Source organism: Gracilinanus agilis, chromosome 2 (assembly GCF_016433145.1).
Source record: "Gracilinanus agilis isolate LMUSP501 chromosome 2, AgileGrace, whole genome shotgun sequence".
NCBI lineage: Eukaryota > Metazoa > Chordata > Mammalia > Didelphimorphia > Didelphidae > Gracilinanus > Gracilinanus agilis.
In genome coordinates, this window is record NC_058131.1 from 426,123,758 (window position 1) to 426,142,094 (window position 18,337).

An 18,337-nucleotide genomic window follows, 5' to 3' on the forward strand; every position below is an offset into this window, starting at 1 on the left:
AGGTTCAAATGTGGCCTTGGACTCTTCTAGCCATGTGACCCTGGACAACTGATTTAATCCCAGTTGCCTAGGCCTTATTTCTCTTCTGCCTTGGTACTGATTTTTAGTATTGATTCTGAGTCAGAAAGCAAGGTATTAAAATATAAAACAGTCAGCATAATTATAATAAAAACAAATATCCAAAACCCACATAATTATCCCATGGATGTGGAAAACATCTTGACAAAGTACAATACTCATTTATACTTTCCCTACAAAGTATAAAGTATAGAGGGTACATTTTAAAAAATTCTTACAAATATCTAAAACAAAAAGTTAATGTTATGCAATAGGAACCTTTCTCAACATATGTAGAATTAAAGCAAGGGTGCTAATTCTCCTCACTGTTATTTGATATAGTTCTGGAAATGCTAGCAGTCAAACAAGAGAAAGACATTGAAGCATAAAGTGTGTATGCATGCTTGTGTGTTTGTAGAGATAAAGAGGAGATTAAAAAACTGTCTGCTGACAATTTGATGGTCTCGTCAGAAAGTTCTGGGGAATCAGCAAAGATAATAATTGAGTCAATAGTTTCAGCAGTGTTTCAGTGAACCTCAATACACCCTCCCCTATGATAAACTCTCAAAATTCAACAGCATTTCTCTATAGAAATCTAAGAGGCAGTAATATAAAGGGAAATCCTTGCCTTCCTAAAGTATCTGGGAATAGATCTTACATACCTTTCACAGCTACAGGTAGATGTATTCTTTTCTTTTTTTTTTTAACCCTTGTACTTCAGTGTATTGTCTCATAGGTGGAAGAGTGGTAAGGGTGGGCAATGGGGGTCAAGTGACTTGCCCAGGGTCACACAGCTGGGAAGTGTCTGAGGCCAGATTTGAACCTAGGACCTCCTGTCTCTAGGCCTGACTCTCAATCCACTGAGCTACCCAGCTGCTCTGGATGTATTCTTAACCTAGCAAAGTTTAGAGAAATTACAAAATATAAAATTGACAACTTTGATTACATTAAACTGAAAAGCTTTTGCACATACAATATTAATGCATAAGTTAAGAGGGGAAGTGGTTGAATGGGATGAAAATTTTTCTATCACATTTCTCTGATTAGGATTTGATATCCAAGATATATAAACAGTTAATAGATATGTATGTGATCATTTGGTTTCCCAATATACCTAAAATATATTGTCAGACTTAAGTAGAAACAGATAAGGATCTTGCCAGCTTGATAGTGAATTAGAAAAACACATATTAACATGTTATTCTATCATATTTTATTCATTTTGTTAAATATTTTTCATTTACATTTTAGCCAGATTCTTTGGCACTTGCCTCTAAGTCATTGATCAAAAAGAGAAGTGCAAATTGAAACAGTCCTGAGGTTGTCAATGCTGCAAATCGGCCAAATAATAAAAGAAGGAAATAGTCAATATTGGAGGTTTTGTGGGGAAATAGGTATTGGTGGTGGTGCTGTGAATTAGTACAACCATTTTGGAAAGCAATTTGGAATTTGGTAAACTAAAATGGCCATTACCTTTGACCTAGAAATTCCATTAGTAGACTTATGCCTTAGGGAGGCCATTGATAAGAAGAAAACCCTCATATACCCCAATAAATTTATAGCATCACTTGTGTTAGTAAAGGATTGAGGAGAAAAAAGGTAGATGCCCATTAGTTTAGGAATGACTAAACAAATTGTGACATATGACTAATGGAATATTATTGTTCTGTAAGAAATTACAAGTTTTATGAATACAGAGAAGCATAGAAAGATCTAAGTGAACTGATAAAAAGTGAAGTGAGCAAAGCCAAGGAAACCCCCTCCCCCCCCACACACATAATGACTATAACAATATAAATAATGAATGTTGTAAAATCATAAAGAATAAGCATGTTTTAAAAGAAGAAATATGACATTTTGACCCCCCCTCCCCTACAAGTATTGCATATATTTTGAGACTTTTCATATGTTGATTAATTATGATTTTTCCACTTTTACTTTTAAAAATATTTGTTATATGGGACAGCTCTCTAGGATAGGAAGAAGAAGGAATATTGGAGAACATTATGGTAATGTAAAAAATCCATTAAAATTGTTAATGGAATCTACTAGGAAGAAATTATAGGATTAGCTTGATATCATGAAGGCTTAATTGAGATTAGATTACATAAATCTGTAGTGGATTTAATTGGTATGGTTTATATTATATAGCTCCATTCTGCAGCACATGGAGTAGAGAGGATATTGGGAGTAATCTAAGGTGGGAGGTTGGTAGGTTATGAACTATGAGAGAATGAGTATTGGAATTCTTGAGTAGAACATAGTGTAGAGGGGCAGCTAAGTAAACTCTTCCTAGCTTTGTGACTCTACCCTGAGAATTTAACTAAATTGTCCAGGGTCATACACCCAGTTAGTGTCTGAGACTCATGCTTTTCTGACCTATCCAATATTCTCTCCATTGAGTCCTGTAGCTGTCCTACAGAGTCTCTCCTCCTACATCTTCCCCAAAGCCTTTTTTTTTTTTTTTTTGGTAACAAATAAGCACTGTCTAGTAAAATAAGTCCACACATTGGCCATGTCTTCCTCTGTACCTCCAGTCTACTACCTGGCCAACAAGGATTGGACAGCATAAATCATCAGTCTTCTGGAGCAGTTTGTCCTAATTTTGATCATAGTTACTGTCTTTCATAAGTTGCTTTTCTTTATAGTTTTGTTGCACTGTGTGTTATTCTCCTAGTTCTGCTCACTTCTATCTGTATTAGTTCATAAAATCCTTACAGATTATCTGAATCTATTCCTTTCATCATTTCTTATGGCACAATAATACTCCATTTTATTTATGTACCATAATTTTTCAGCCATTTTCTGATTGATGGTTTCCTTGTCTTCCCCCCTCCCCAGCTCTTTGCTACTGTAAAAAGGGCTGCTTTAAATAACTTTATACATGTTGATCCTTTCCCTCTTTCTTTGCTCCCTTGGGAGCTATAGAATCATGTCTCATTGGTCCTAGGCATTTCCTAAGTGCTGAGTATATAATAGAAGACAAAACATGCTGTCTTCCTTCAAAGAGTTTACATTCTAATGGGTAAGGCATCATATAAGAAATCATGTATATATGTGTATAACTCTAAATTCTGTGAGTCTAGAGACAAGGATAGGATGTGCTTGTCTCTTTGTGAGGAAATTTGTTTTAGTAATTGTGTAAAAAATGGGTAATAATTATAATGATGATTATGTCATTTTTATAGAATGCTTTACATCCGGAGTATTTTATATATACACACGTATATCACTTTAAATGTTATACTATATTAATGTCAGATAACATATTCATTTGAGTGTTCCAAAATATCGGTGAAGAGTTAAGATAGGCGTTATCTGCATTTTATAGATAAAAACTAAGACTTGGATTAAGTGATTTGTTCATATTCACAGAGCTATTAAGTATTAGAGACAGGATTTGAACCCATGTCTAGCACTTTTATCAACTGTATAGGATATTCAAAAAGTCTTACTGACAGTTTACTTTAATAATTTTCTATATAGTCTCATGATCTAGTATGTTGCTGGATTAGAAGGAATTCATTTACCAACATTCCTTGCCCAGAGCCACTATTCTTATGGTAAGCACAGGGATATGCCATTGAAAGGAACAGCAGTGATCAGAACCTTCTCTCAGTCACATTCTGGTTGTCTCAGTTCTAATATTCCTTGATCCCATTGAATAGGGCTAGGATATGGCCACTAGAGAGCTCTAGTGCTTTCTAAGAGATCAACTTCTGCTTTGGACTTGGACTCTCAAGCAGACATTTGAGGTCAAGTTTATTGTGTTTGCTGCCTTATCTGATCTGCTTCCATGACAATCAGGATATATCTGTTCCTGTGGGTAAGCAAATCCCTAGCAGGAGGAGGCTTCTGTTTAGATTAATCTTGGATGACCCTAGAGACCAGAAATGGTTAAGGTTTTCTAGACTGTTCATTCCACAGGTGGCATTGATGAGGAGACAGAGGCATAAGCCCCAGCCCTACCTCACATACCTGTAGATCCACAGAAACTTCCCTATCTAGGCACTCCCTACACATCCCAGGAAGTGTGTGACACTAGTGCTGGAAAAGAGAGAAACTGTGCACACATCAGATTTATGCATATAAACAGAAGAAACACGTAGGTGTCCAGGAATTGCATTGTTGCTTGAGTTTTGACAAATGAAGACTTAGAATATGATGGGAAAACTCAAGCAAAATAAATAGCATAGAAGACAAAGTGAAAACATCTACAACCAGAGCCTCAAAGAAGTAAATGCTAATTGGGCTTTGTACCCAACAAGAATTTTTGGAAGAGTTAAAGAAAGAGAGGAGAGATAGAGGAAAAATTGGGAAAAGAAATGAGCTGATGCTAGAAAAATATAAAGAGAGAATTAACATCTTGATAGAAGCAGCACAAAAATACTGAAGAAAATACTTTAAAATGGATTTGGCCTAATGGTAAAAGGGATGTAGAAACTTACAGAAGAAAAGCTCTTTTTAAGAAGCTTACTAAAAAAAACCTAATTCCTTAAAAATTAGAATTTTAGCAAGTGGGAGCTCATTACTCTAGGACAGTGATGGGCAAACTTTTTAAAGAGGGTGCCAAAGGAAAGGAATGCTCATCTGTCAGTCTGTTTCTAAGGCAACTCTTTCGAAGTTTCATTGTATTGTATCCTACTCATTGTATTCATCAGATTAGGAATAATGTTGCGCAGCCAGATAGAACATTTCAGGGCCCCCTACCCCCAATATGGCCCGCAGGCTGTAGTTTGCCCATCACTGCTCTAGGAGACATCAAGAAACAATAAAACAATAAAGACAAAAGAAAGAAAAATAGGAGAAAATGTGAAAGATCTCGTTGTAAAAACAACTGAAAATTGAACAATTATTGGACTACCTGGAAGTCATGATATGTTTTTTAAAGAGTCTAGACATCACATTTTAAAGGATTATAAAGGAAACTATCCAGAAAGCTTAGATCCAGAGGATAAAATAAAAATGGAAAGAATCTACTGCTTACTTCCTGAAAGAAATCACGAAATGAAAACTCCCAGGAATATTATAACCAAATTCCAGAGCACCCACATCAAGGAGGAAATACTTCAAGCAGCCAAAAAGAAACCATTCAAACATCATGGAACCACAGTCAGGACCTCACAAAATTTAACAGTTTCCACATTAAGAATCAGTTGATAAATGGTCAAGTGATATGAACAGGCAATTTCCAGAAGAAATCAAAGCCATCTATAATCATATGAAAAAATGCTCCAAATCACTATTGGTTAGGAGAAGTGCAGATTAAAACATCTCTGAGGTACTACCTCACCTGTCAGAAATGACAAATGCTTGAGAGGATTGGAGAAAATAGGTACACTTAATAAGTTGGTGGTGGAGTTGAAGACTGGTCTAACCATTCTGGAGATCAATTTGGAACAATTTGCACAAGGGTTTGAAACTATGTATACCCAGCAGTACTGTCTGTAGCCCAAAGAGATCAAAGAAAAAGGAAATGGATCTATATTTACAAAAATGTTTTAGAAGTTCTTTTTGTGGTAGGAAAGAATTGGAAATCCAGGGGATGCCCATCAATTGGAGAGTAGCTTAACAAGTTGTGGCATATAATTTTTTTTTTAAGAATTTAAGTTCATTTGATTAATTAATTAGTTTGTGGTTTTTGCCCCATGGTTACCTGAATCATGTTCTTTCCCTCCCCTCCTCCTACCCCACACCTGTAGTCAAGGAGCAATTCCACTGGGTTTTACATGTGTCATTGATCAAGACCTATTTCCATATTATGAATATTTGTACTAGAGTGATTATTTAAGAGTCTACATTATATCCCCATTGAATCGTGTGATCAAGCAGTTGTTTTTCTTCTGTGTTTCTACTCCCACAGTTCTTTCTCTGGGTGTGAATAGCATTCTTTCTCATAAGTCCCACAGAATTGTTCTGGATCATTTCATTGCTGCTATTAGAGAAGTCTATTATATTAGATTGTGTGTGGCATATGCTTATAATGAAATATTATCATGCTTTATGAAATGACAAGGGGAGTGGTTTCAGGAAAAGATGGGAAGACCTATATGAACTGATGCAAAGTGAAATGAGCACATTGTAAACAGTAATAGCAGTATTTTAAGGATGATCAACTATGAAAGATTTAGCTACTCTGATCAATACAGTGATTCAAGACAATTCGAAAGGATTCATGACGAAAAATGCTATCCACCTTTAGAAAGACTTGAATTCTGAGTGCAAATTTAATATAATTTTTCACCTTTATTTTTCTTGCCTTTTTTCAATATGGAAATATGTTTTGTATAGTTTCACCTGCATAATTGATATATTGCTTGCCTTTTCAATAGATGAGGGATTATTGGGGGGGGGGGAGGAAAGAATTTGGAACTCAATTTTTAAAAAAAGGAATGTTAAAAATAAATAGAAATTTAAAAATATTAACTCTTAAAAAAAAGAATATTGCAAAATTGCAAACTAGAAACATAAACTTTGCCCCAAAGAAGAGATATGAGAAAATATCTTACCTCTCTTCCTTTGCTGAGGGTATGTGTGTGTGTGTGTCTATGGGTGTGTAATATTCCATATACTGTCATATTTTTTGATGTATTGATTAGTTCTGCTGATTTTTTTTCTCCTTAAAAATTATTTTTTCAAGTGCAATGGCTTTCTTTAGAGAAGGAAAGAGGATAGGGATACATGGGGAAATCTAGGTAATATCAACCCCCCCCCAATAAATTTTTTTTAAAAGAGGAAATGTTTAAATAATCTAGTAGTCTCCACATTCAGTAAATCATATGAAGCATTTGTGTACCTAACATGTATAAGGCACTATGCTAGGAGCTGGAGGGCACAAAGATGAAAGTTATACAGGCCCATATAATCTAATAGGGATAATAAATCATGAATAACTATGATATATTAAAATTTAATGAGAAAAGAAAGATCCAGGTATAGTGCTATGAGGTAATTTAATGAGAGACTTTACTTTCAATTTGAGGGATGAGAGGCATGGTATTTGACATAGGTCTTGAAGGCAGAGAAGGATGTCAGTAGGTGCAGATAAAGAAATGAATTCCATGTCGTTTGTGAATGCACAGAAGGAGGATGAGTAAGGAAAGCTATTAGTCCAGTTTGGCTAGACAGTAAAGATAGAATAGAGCCAGAATGTAGAGTCTTAAATTTCATACCAAGCAGCTTGAATTCTGTCAGTAGGGATCTACTAAAAGTTTTTGATCAGGGGAGTGATGTGGTTGGATATGAACATTAGAATGAATTGAAAAAGAGGTGGTCAGGATGCTATGACAATATGTCTAGTAAATAGTGATAAAATCCTGCAAATAGAATGATAGGAAGTGTGAGTAGAAAGATAAGGGATAGATTTGAGAGAAGTTAGAGATAGAATGGAAAGGACTTGGCAAGTCTGATTGGGGAGGTGAGAAGTGATGGAAAAGGGGGGGAAAATAACTGTAGGTTGAAGGCAGCATTAGTGTATCCAAGGAATATAATGAAGTTGAAAGGAAGCATGGTCCCTGCTGGCACATAGTAAGCTCTTTAGAAATGTTAGTTAATATTATGAAAAGCTTTGACTTCTTATGATATACAACTAAATCCCTTAGGTACCTACCTACAAGGACCTAGTGTACTTTTAAAAAGTGTGTGTTTAAATTCATATGCACATTAATATTGTATACTTTGCCTTATATATTAATGGTGTTCCTGAAATAGTTCATATAAAGCAGCTTTTTTGGTAACTCATTCATAATGCAGCAAGACAATCTCACTATCAAAAATGTATACTGTAAATCTTTAACTTGGACTGTCATTTTGTAGTGTCAATAGTAAATCTTTAATGTATCTGTTTTGAAAATTAGATTTTCTGTCCAAGTGGATAGTCATGCCAGTATTATATTTTATTTTAGAGAGTTTCAGATTTCCTATGATTTGATTATTTGTGGATTATCTACATTCAGGTAACAGTAAGCCATGTTAATAGGATTCTGCTGGTTGGGCACAACTGCATGAGAAAAGGGCTTCTAATAGGTTTTTTTCTGGTTTTGTTTTCTTTAATAAAGATTTAAATTTTTTAAAAATTTTCCTTAAACAAGGAAATCATCCCCAGTGAAGATCTGGCTTTCTGACTTCTGATCTCAAGTCATGTTCTCTGTCTCCCTTTCCCAAAATGATTTAAGATTTGAGTCTTCCTTCACAGTCTCAAACCTCTCATCTAGTTTTATCATGATGCCCCTTGTTGTCCCATATTGAGAAGTGGGGTGCAGCAGAGTTTGGTCCAAGCTGGGGGGTAGTTGTAGAAACATAAATGGTATAGGATTAAAGGAGAACTGCTGATCTCTGCCTAACGTTAAGAATGGGTATCCAGTTTTCATCTCAAGCTTGTATGAAGATATATACATGGTTAATTTCTCAGTTATTTATGTGTGGCCTATTCATGACAATCCAAATCAATTTTTGGATTCAAAATATCATCCAGCAATTAGAATAAACACGTCATGAGGTTCACACAGAAGAAAAGAATGAGTTTATTACTGAATTGCAGGCAAATCCAATCATAGGTTAATTGAACTTAACTACCCTTATGTATTAAACATAGCCTCCCTCTATGGGCATGGATGATAGTTATGGGAAGTATTAGCTTATTTTTCACCGTAATATTTCTCCATGTAATATTTTCTTGGCAATTATGGAATGAGAATAACTGTAACATTTATGTCTTTAGGGCTAAAACAGAAGCAATTCTAGAGATCCTAGTAGCTAACACTAGAAAAGATTGTCAGTTGTCCAGAAACTGAACCCAATTGAAAGCACATCCTTTCTCCTCTAGACTCATGTGGCAACAGGTGTTCATCTCTTAGGCACATTGTCAGAAAGTGGCCCCTGACACTTGTCTAAGATAAATCATGTGATTTCAGAGAATCAAACCTGACCTTGATTATCAGGTGCAGCATCAGTAACTATAGTGACTAGGAGGCCAGAGTCTCTTATTTCAAACCTAAGGTTAAATATTAAGAAGTCAGTGCCCTTAAGTATACCCTAAGCAGGGATAAGGGTTGTTTCTAAGTTTATTGCTTCCAGTAAATCAGAAGTTTTCAGGAAAGAAACAGGTGGTAAATACAGTTTGGAATCTCCAAGCTGAAAGCCAGGATGAGCTGGCAGAACCTTTGGAAAGACATGAAGCTTTGAGTCATCCAAAGCTAAAGCTGGTTTCTATGGAACTCATTTGGAGTTTAGCCAGTGAGCCTCAATAGACCCTCCCCTATGATAAAGGAAAAGAAGATCCTAAATGTTTGCTGGCTACTGTGTTCACCTTCTGGTTGGTAGCCAGCCTTAACATTTCATTATGTTTTTCATATCCATCTGGGTATTTAGAAATTTTCCCTGAGACTTAAGAGCCAAGTTCAGATTGATGATAGGAATTGCTAAGAGAAACTTGGCCGATATTTCTTTGTATTTGTTTGTGGAACCCTTAGTCTTCTCCTACAGAACTTGCAAGGCCTAATGGTGGCCTTTGTGGCCAAATATTGCTCCAAGAGGGCAGCATTCAGTGTAGAGCACAGTGAGTAAAATCACTATTGACAGCAGAAACTCCTATCCCACTTTCATCCTCAGAATTATTCTTTAATCATGATAGTGATCAAGGAGAACAATATTTTAATCCAAGCTTACAAGGCAGCTCAGACCTATAGTAGATGCATATGAGCAACTATAAACTGGTTCTACCTTAAACATGAGTGCTAAAAGGGAGGTAGTGATGGGAATAGGAGGCTGAGGGTCTCTTTAACATAGAAGTTCAAAAGTATCAGTTGATTGCTCAGTCCTTCAGTTTATATGAAATTCATTATACCAAGATAATTTTCCTTCACCTTCTGCAGGAAGAAAGTGAGAACTGAAGCTTTGTTTTTGGAATTCTCTTTGATACTGTTTCTCCCAGTTTCTTACAAAATTCCCAAGGTCAGGGTCCAATCCCATATAGAATTTGTGAGATGTGCTCAGCTGCACTTAGGGGAAACTGTTAAGTGTTGAATAATATTGTAAACATTTGGATGAAAGATTAGAGGTTATAAAAGTAGTAAAATGAAGAATTGAATGAAGAGTTTTAACTTCAGAGTCCAAGTCAGCCAGTCCTTTTGGTGGGGATTTGCCTCAGTGCCAGCACTTGGAAGATCCTGCATTGCCTAGTAGACTATGGAGAACAGCCTCATAACCTAATCATCATCCCTAACTGTTCACCACTTCCACTTTACATAAAATTTCCAATGACTGTCATATGGTTAAATGTTATAGAAAGGCTTTCTTTCTTTACAGTTTTAGGTTTCTGAGATGCCAGGATAACAATAAATGATATTAGTAATAGGCATCTTAAGTTCCAAGTATAGCATAGCTCAGGGCAGACCCCTGTCCTTTTTCCCTTGGTCAAGAGAGAACCCACCAAACAGGCAGTTCCCAATCTGGCCAATTGATTTGACCAAAGAGTCTGAAGCATTCTGGGTGGAATGATTCATTTGAAGAGTAGTGCAAACAAGTTGCACTATTTTCTCTTATTAGTATTTGGTTAATTCTCTTTTTTTAAAACCCTTACCTACCATCTTAGAATCAATACTGGGTATTGGTTCTAAGGCAGAAGAGTGGTGAGGGCTAGGCAATGGGGATTAAATGATTTACCCAAGGTTACACAGCTAGGAAGTGTCTGAGGCCAGATTTGAACCTAGGACCTCCCATTTCTGGGCCTGACTCTCAATCCGCTGACCCACCCAACTGCCCCCATTTGGTTAATTCTTAAGCTACAAGGCTTCCAATTTAGATCAGGAAGTTTGTCTTTGTAAAACTCTGTTTAGGCAAGTTGTAGTTGCAAACTGTTTCCACATTATTTATTGCAACATTACCCTTGACATCTAGAGTCTTGTACAAGTGTATGAACCAAAGGTCAATACGAGATCCACATTATTAAATTCATGATGTCATAGTTCTGCTTGAACTTGGAACTTGCCCTTGGTGGAAAGGTCATTTTTAAAAGAAAAGGTTCATATGCAGCCCACTAAGATATTTGTATTAGCCCTTTCTTATAGAAACAACAAATGTGAAATTAGAGAAGAATGGAATGAACTAATTAAAAAAGTAAATGGAACCAAAAAAATGATAAATACAATGATTACAACAGTGTAAGTGGAAAGAACCACAAAACAATTGAAAATTAATGTTGCAAGATTAAAAAGAACAAATTTGGACCCTCTGCCCCTTCCCCTCAATATGAGAAACCACCTATCTTTCCATCATTCTTTATAGCTGTAAAGAGGTCTATAGGTACTGAACTTTTTATATATTGTAATTTTATATTGAGTGATTTTCTGATTTTTCCTCTTCCTCCTTTAAAAAAAAATTCTTTGTCACAATAGATGACTCTCTGGAAGAGGAAGAACTAAGGAAATGTTACAGAAGAAAATTTAAGTGATGTAAAAATAAAAGATACCCAAAAAATTTATTTCAAAACAAATTCCTTGGGGAAGATAAGATAATAGATGCATTGGTTTTAGCTGACAAATTATAGTCTATATTGATGTCCAAAGAGAGTAGTAAATTAACAGAAAGTCAGTTAAATAAATCTGGTACCTACTCTATATAAGACTTCTCTGGCACTGGGGCAGAAGTGGTAACAGAGAAGAAGAGCTGTGTAAGATATGCTTAATCCCTTCAAGGAGTTATGTATGTACACATACACACGTGTGTGTGGGATTTCTTTATAGCTTGAGGAGGGGAGGTTCAAGAAATCATTTATGGAGGTAGAAGATTATTGGTCCTGGTCCTGGAATGGTAAGAAGTCTCATTTGACTAGTGTTAAATTTAAATTAATGTCAATAACTCTTAAGTATTATATTTTATATATAACATATAATAATAATCACTTGAAGTAGAAAAAATAAAAGTACAAAGCTTAAGTATAACCACATGAGTAAACTTTCCTGCCAAGATCTCCCCCCCTCCCCTCAGCCTCCACAGCCTCATTCCAGGAAGAAGAGGGAGAGGGGCAGGGTCACATCAAAATATATCCTCCCTGAGGGCAGCTAGGTAGCTCAGTGGATTGAGAGTCAGGCCTAGAGACGGGAGGTCCTAGGTTCAAATCTGGCCTCAGACCCTTCCCAGCTGTGTGACCCTGGGCAAGTCACTTGACCCCCATTGCCCACCCTTACCACTCTTCCACCAAGGAGCCAATACACCGAAGTTAAGGGTTAAAAATAATAATAAAATATATATCCATATCCTCCCTACATTAGGATGTAGTGTAAACATGCAAATGGGATGCTGGGTAAGAGAGTCCTGGGGAGCAAATTCTACCCACACACTCCCCTTTGTGATTCCATTGGGAAATGAGCATGTAGAAATCTCTCAGATTTACATGCCTAGTTTCTCCAATAAATCATTACACATAACTAACTTATATTTCTAAAGATCTTTAACTAGAGGTACACACAATATTGCACTTTCTAAGGGGAAATTATAATAATGTGGGCATAAGAGGGAAATAAAAGGAAGATAACAAAACCAGTGATTGCTAGGTGCATTAACAAAAGTTCAATTGGGGGGGCAATCCCTTTTGGCATAAGAGTGTACATTCAGAGTTTATGCATACAATCCCCCACAGTTCAATTCACTACATCCCAAAGTTAATTCTGGATCTTTTGGTGCAGTGTGTGGTTTCTGCAGGCATCTTCAATTTTCAAAAGAAAATTAAAAACATAAAAAAAAAAAACAAAAGAAAAAAGTAACTTCTGGATGAAACATAAAATATCAAAAGTCTAATGTGTAAAAATTCTAAGTAAGGAAGAATAAGCCCATAAAAAGTCCTTGAATCAGTGCCTAATTAAAGTGATTTATGTCCCACAATCCTTTAGTAGCAATTATGCACTTACCCAGTCAGCAGCCAGGACTACAGAAAATTGCCATGTCATGAAAGAGAGAGAAAAAGGACTAGATTTTGAAGCAGAAGGGAAGTATCATTCCCTGGTCTGATTATACTTTTACTCTCAAGGTTAGGGGAGCAAAATGGCAGACAAACTGAGGTACTTGGTAGAAGTCTGGATCTGGCATGCAGGAATCCTGTGTCTGAGGGTGTCAAACAGCTGCTTCCTCAAATCCCAAAATAAGTTCAAGTCCTCTGTCTTGTCTCAGAATCTCATCAATCCCACCAGGATTGGCTAGTCTCTTTGACCTTGTGCTCCTAGGCACTGTGCAATGGCTCTTTTGTGATCCCTTCTCCTAGAATCAGATACAATCATTAATCAAAGTCACATAATATTTAACAATCAGTGGCAGGTTTCCATAGTCTAAAGCTTTTGGGTATGCATTGCCATTAGGGCTAATTGACATTTTAAACTCAGTGCAAAATCAAAAAAGCCATTAATACTGGTACCATGTGTTTCAAGTACAAAAAATGAGAGAAAAAACTCTCAAATACTCTATTGCGCATATAAGGAAAAACAATAATAATTTTTTTAAAATCAAAAATATATAGTTCACATTCTATGAAAAGGTGTCAGCCAAGGAGAAGCACAATACAATGGTTTTTCACCGAAAAATGAAATCTATTTCCTTTTTAACTTGGCCATAATCCACAGTGTGGTGAGCACACATGATTTTCACCAAGTAGCAGCTTTTTTTTTTTTTTAAATCCTTAACTTCTGTGTATTGGCTCCTTGGTGGTGGAAGAGTAGTTAGGGTGGGCACTGGGGGTCAAGTGACTTGTCCAGGGTCACACAGCTGGGAAGTGTCTGAGGCCGGATTTGAACCTAGGACCTCCGGTCTCTAGGCCTGGCTCTCAATCCACTGAACTACTCAGCTGCCCCCAAGAAATAGCTTTTTAAAACAGTAGTACAGCAGCAGCTAATGCACATTCAGTGAAGTACCAAAATCCCCAAAATGATAAGAGCACATTTAATGACAATAGCAAACAAACCTGCTATCATTAGGATTCACATGAGTTTCAATAGCCACTTGCTGTGTGACATTTTAAAAACCTATGAAGCTCATGGATACTTGTCACAAGTTCTCCAGATCTAGCCAATCTTTGAACCTTGGCGAAGATATTTCTAACAAAGTCTATTACTGCCATCACTCCAAAATTTGGCAGGAGAGCCAGGGAAAAACAAAAAAACAAAAAAACAAAAACTCTGTATTGTTGATGAAAACCTTTTAGGTCTAAAATATTACCAAGAATCTAGATCATTCTGGTGGAAGGGTAGAATAAGCTGAAGCATTACAAATATAAAAACCATCCAGGAGCTGTTAGAGTCCATGGGAAAATTCTCCTTCTGGGAGCCATCAAGGGGTTACCAAGCTCCCTGGGAAATCCTTCCCAACTCCTGGATGAGATTATAACCCATCATGGGGTAACCAAGCCCCTTGGGAAACCTCCCTCCTCTGGTATGAGACTGTAATAGCTGTAAAAGACATGTATTTATATGTCCCATCCATTGCAATGTGGAGGTGAGGAATACAATTGTGAGAATCACTTCTGATGTCTTATCTATTACATTTTTATAAATGTGGAGGTGAGGAATACAATAGTGCTATTGCACTTTACTTCAGCTACTAAATGGATCCTTACCTCTTGTTACAAACAACTCAAAGGTAGCTAAATGATTAGTCAGAGGTAGTGATGCTACTAGATATCTGAAAATCACTTATGAAGACCCCTTATAATCAATTGAGATTTTTTTTAAGCTCATTAAATTCTCCAAAGGTTGTATGCAGGTTGTAACCAGTTTGATGGAGTCCATCCATCATCATCTACCTGATAATTAACAAAGGCAAAAAGGAACAAAAGGCCATTAAGGCAACACGTGACCTTGATGGATCTGGTGATAAACCCAGTATCCATAAGGACCTATGTTTGTCACAGAAAAGGGTTTGTCCAAGTTGTTTATGGACTTTTATAATGGTATTTTCTCCATTCCAGTCATTGGGCAGTACAAATAAAGATAGTAGGACAGTACAAATGAAAGCAGTGTAACAGAAACAAAATTGAATTTTAAAGCAAACAATCAGCAAATACAATAAGGATAACAGGATACAGGCACTCAGTGTTAATAGAAGGTTTTGCATGTAAGCAATCAATCCAAGAGTCCTTTTATCCAATTCTGATAGCTGCGTTACAGAGACTTCTTCACTATTTGGAGGGGGACAAACTGAAGCAGTTAACATCAATAGGGCAATGAGTCTGAAAAGGCTTAAAATTCACCCCCAGACTCTTTAAGGTTCCTTTCCCCCTCCTCCCTGAGAATCAGCATCCATCTAGATTCCTTTGGTCACACTTCTAGGGTTCCCCATATTGAGGGAGATTTCCACACTGAGCATAGTGTGGATTAACCCCATATTGGATGTGTTGCAGAGACTTCTGCATCTTGATGTTACTCAAGATATATTTCAATTGTTTTTTCTTGGGGAGGAATGGATAAATTTTAAAGTATGCATTCGGTACAAGTATTCCCAGGAATGGAGTCTCCCAGGAATGTCTAAGAAAAGACATTCTAAAACTGTGATAATGCACTGCTCTTTCATAGAGTAGGCCATGCTTTTAAATCAAATCATTAAATTGGTTGCAATTCTGCTTCCTCTCCAGAGGTGGCACTACCCTAGTACATACTGAGTAAAGATAAGAGGTTTGGAAGAGTAATCTTCCTTCCACTTCCCCCAGGGGTAAAAACACTAGGGAGCCACTTGCTTCCACTGCCTTGTGAGCAGGGAACTGCTGCTCCCCTTGATTGTTCTCCCTAGCTATGTGGGCAAGGAGTTAAGAGGATGGAAGCATCCTCTCAGGTAAAAGTCTTTAGGAGGCTAATTGTTGCCTAAGAGAAACACTGGGGCTTCCAAGGCAGCAGCAAGCACTCAGCTATTAGCAATGTAAAGGAAATTTATACTTTACCTTCCATGCAGGAAAAATGCCTCACTCAAAAGATGTGGCAGGCAGCAGTGGCACGTACCCCTCCAGGCTAAGTCCTGCAAACCAAAGCAGATAGGCACTGTGGGAAGACTCTGAAGAGAGTTCCCCGGAAGGGGGGAGGGCAAAAAGGGCTGGGGCAGGTGAGAAACACAGTTTTCTCAAAATAATCTATTCCCTATCTTTACTCAAAGGCAACGGTTGGCAACCTTTTTGGCCGTGAAAGCCATAAATGCCTGCAGAAGGAGGAGGATGGAGGTGGAAGGCACTGGAATATGGGGCAGGGGCTGAAGGGCCCCTTGGGGCACATCTTGGGGCTCTGCCCTGACTGGCCAGTCAGGAGGTGGAGCCAGATATGGCTCGAGAGACATACGTTACCGACCCCTGCTCAAAGACTATCTTAAAAGAAAATCAAGGATTCTGTCCCTTTGTGGCTCACCAACAATGTTAAATTTAAATTAATGTCAATAACTCCAAGTATTATATTTTATAAGATTTATTAGTAATCACTTGAAGTAGAAGAAATAAAAAATAGAAGTACAAAGCTTAAATATGATCACATGAGTAAACTTTACTGCCACGCCCTCCCCACCCAGCCTCCACAGCTGCATTCCTGGAAGAAGAGGGAGAGGGGTGGGGTCACATAAAAATATATCCTCCCTACCTTAGGATGTAGTATAAACACGAAAATGGGGAGTAAATTCTATCCACACACTAGAGTGTAAAGAAGTATGATTTCTTTGGTTTGGATCAGTAATTTCATCTCTGTGAGGTAGTCCTGGTATAGAAACTTCTTCACCTGAGCTGTCACTTAGAGACTTAGGGTTCCCTGGGGCATTAAGAAGCTGAGCTCTTCTTTGATCATGTAGCCAGGGTCAGAGGCAGGATTTGAAACCAGGTCTCTGACTCCAAGGCTGACACTACTACATCAGGCTAAGTTATATATTTTGTGAAGCTGAACTTGAAACAAAATTTTAGAGGGTCATGAATGCTAGGTGAGGAGTTTGAATTTTATGTTATAGGTAGTAGAGAATGACTAATGATTTTTGAATAGGAATGTGGTATGACCAGAGCTAAATACATGAAGAAAATCTTGTAGCATCAAATATGGATTGGTGAATAATGTGAGAGAGACTTAGGTTATTTCAGTAGTCTGGAAGGAAGTTGAGACCACTAAAAGGATGGGAGCAGTGACGATAAAGAAGAGAGTTCAACAAAGCCACAGAATTTTACATGAAGATTGAACCTTAGAGGCCTGCTGGTCTAACTTATACATAATTGAGAGTACTCTGTACATTGTCCTAAAACCTTTCTTGAAAGGCCTCTGGTGAGATAAACAAATTTCACTTTTGGATAGCTCTAATGGTAAGGAAATATTTCTTTCTTTCTTTTTTTTTTTTTGAAATTTCCTCTTTTTTAACATTTATTAATATTCATTTTTAACATGGTTACATGATTCATGCTCCTACTTTCCCCTTCACCCCCCGCGCCCCCCCCCACCCATGGCCGATGCACATTTCCACTGGTTTTAACATGTGTCATTGATCAAGACCTATTTCCAAATTGCTGATAGTTGCATTGGTGTGGTAGTTTCGAGTCTCCATCCCCAATCATGTCCACCTCAACCCATGCATTCAAGCAGTTGTTTTTCTTATATGTTTCCTCTCCTACAGTCCTTCCTCTGAATGTGGGTAGCGTTCTTTACCATAAATCCCTCAGAGCTGTCTTGTGCATTGCTGCTGGTACAAAACTCCATTGCGTTCGATTTTACCATAGTATATCAGTCTCTGTGTACAATGTTCTTCTGGCTCTGTTCCTTTCACTCTGCATCAGTTCTTGGAGGTCTTTCCAGTTCACCTGGAATTCCTCCAGTTTATTATTCCTTTGAGCACAGTAGTATTCCATCACCAGCATATACCACAATTTGTTCAGCCATTCCCCAATTGAAGGACATACCCTCCTTTTCCAGTTCTTTGCCACCACAAAAAGCTTGGTTATAAATATTTCCGTACAAGGCTGTTTATTTATGATCTCTTTGGGGTACAAACCCAACAATGGTATGGCTGGATCAAAGGGCAGGCATTTTTTTTATAGCCCTTTGAGCATAGTTCCAAATTGCCATCCAGAATGGTTGGATCAGTTCACAACTCCACCAGCAATGCATTAATGTCCCAATTTTGCCACATCCCCTCCAGCATTCATTACTCTCCCCTTCTTTCATTTTAGCCAATCTGCTAGGTGTGAGGCGATACCTCAGAGTTGTTTTGATTTGCATTTCTCTAATTATTAAGAGATTTAGAACACTTTCTCATGTGCTTATTGATACTTTTGATTTCTTTACCTGAAATT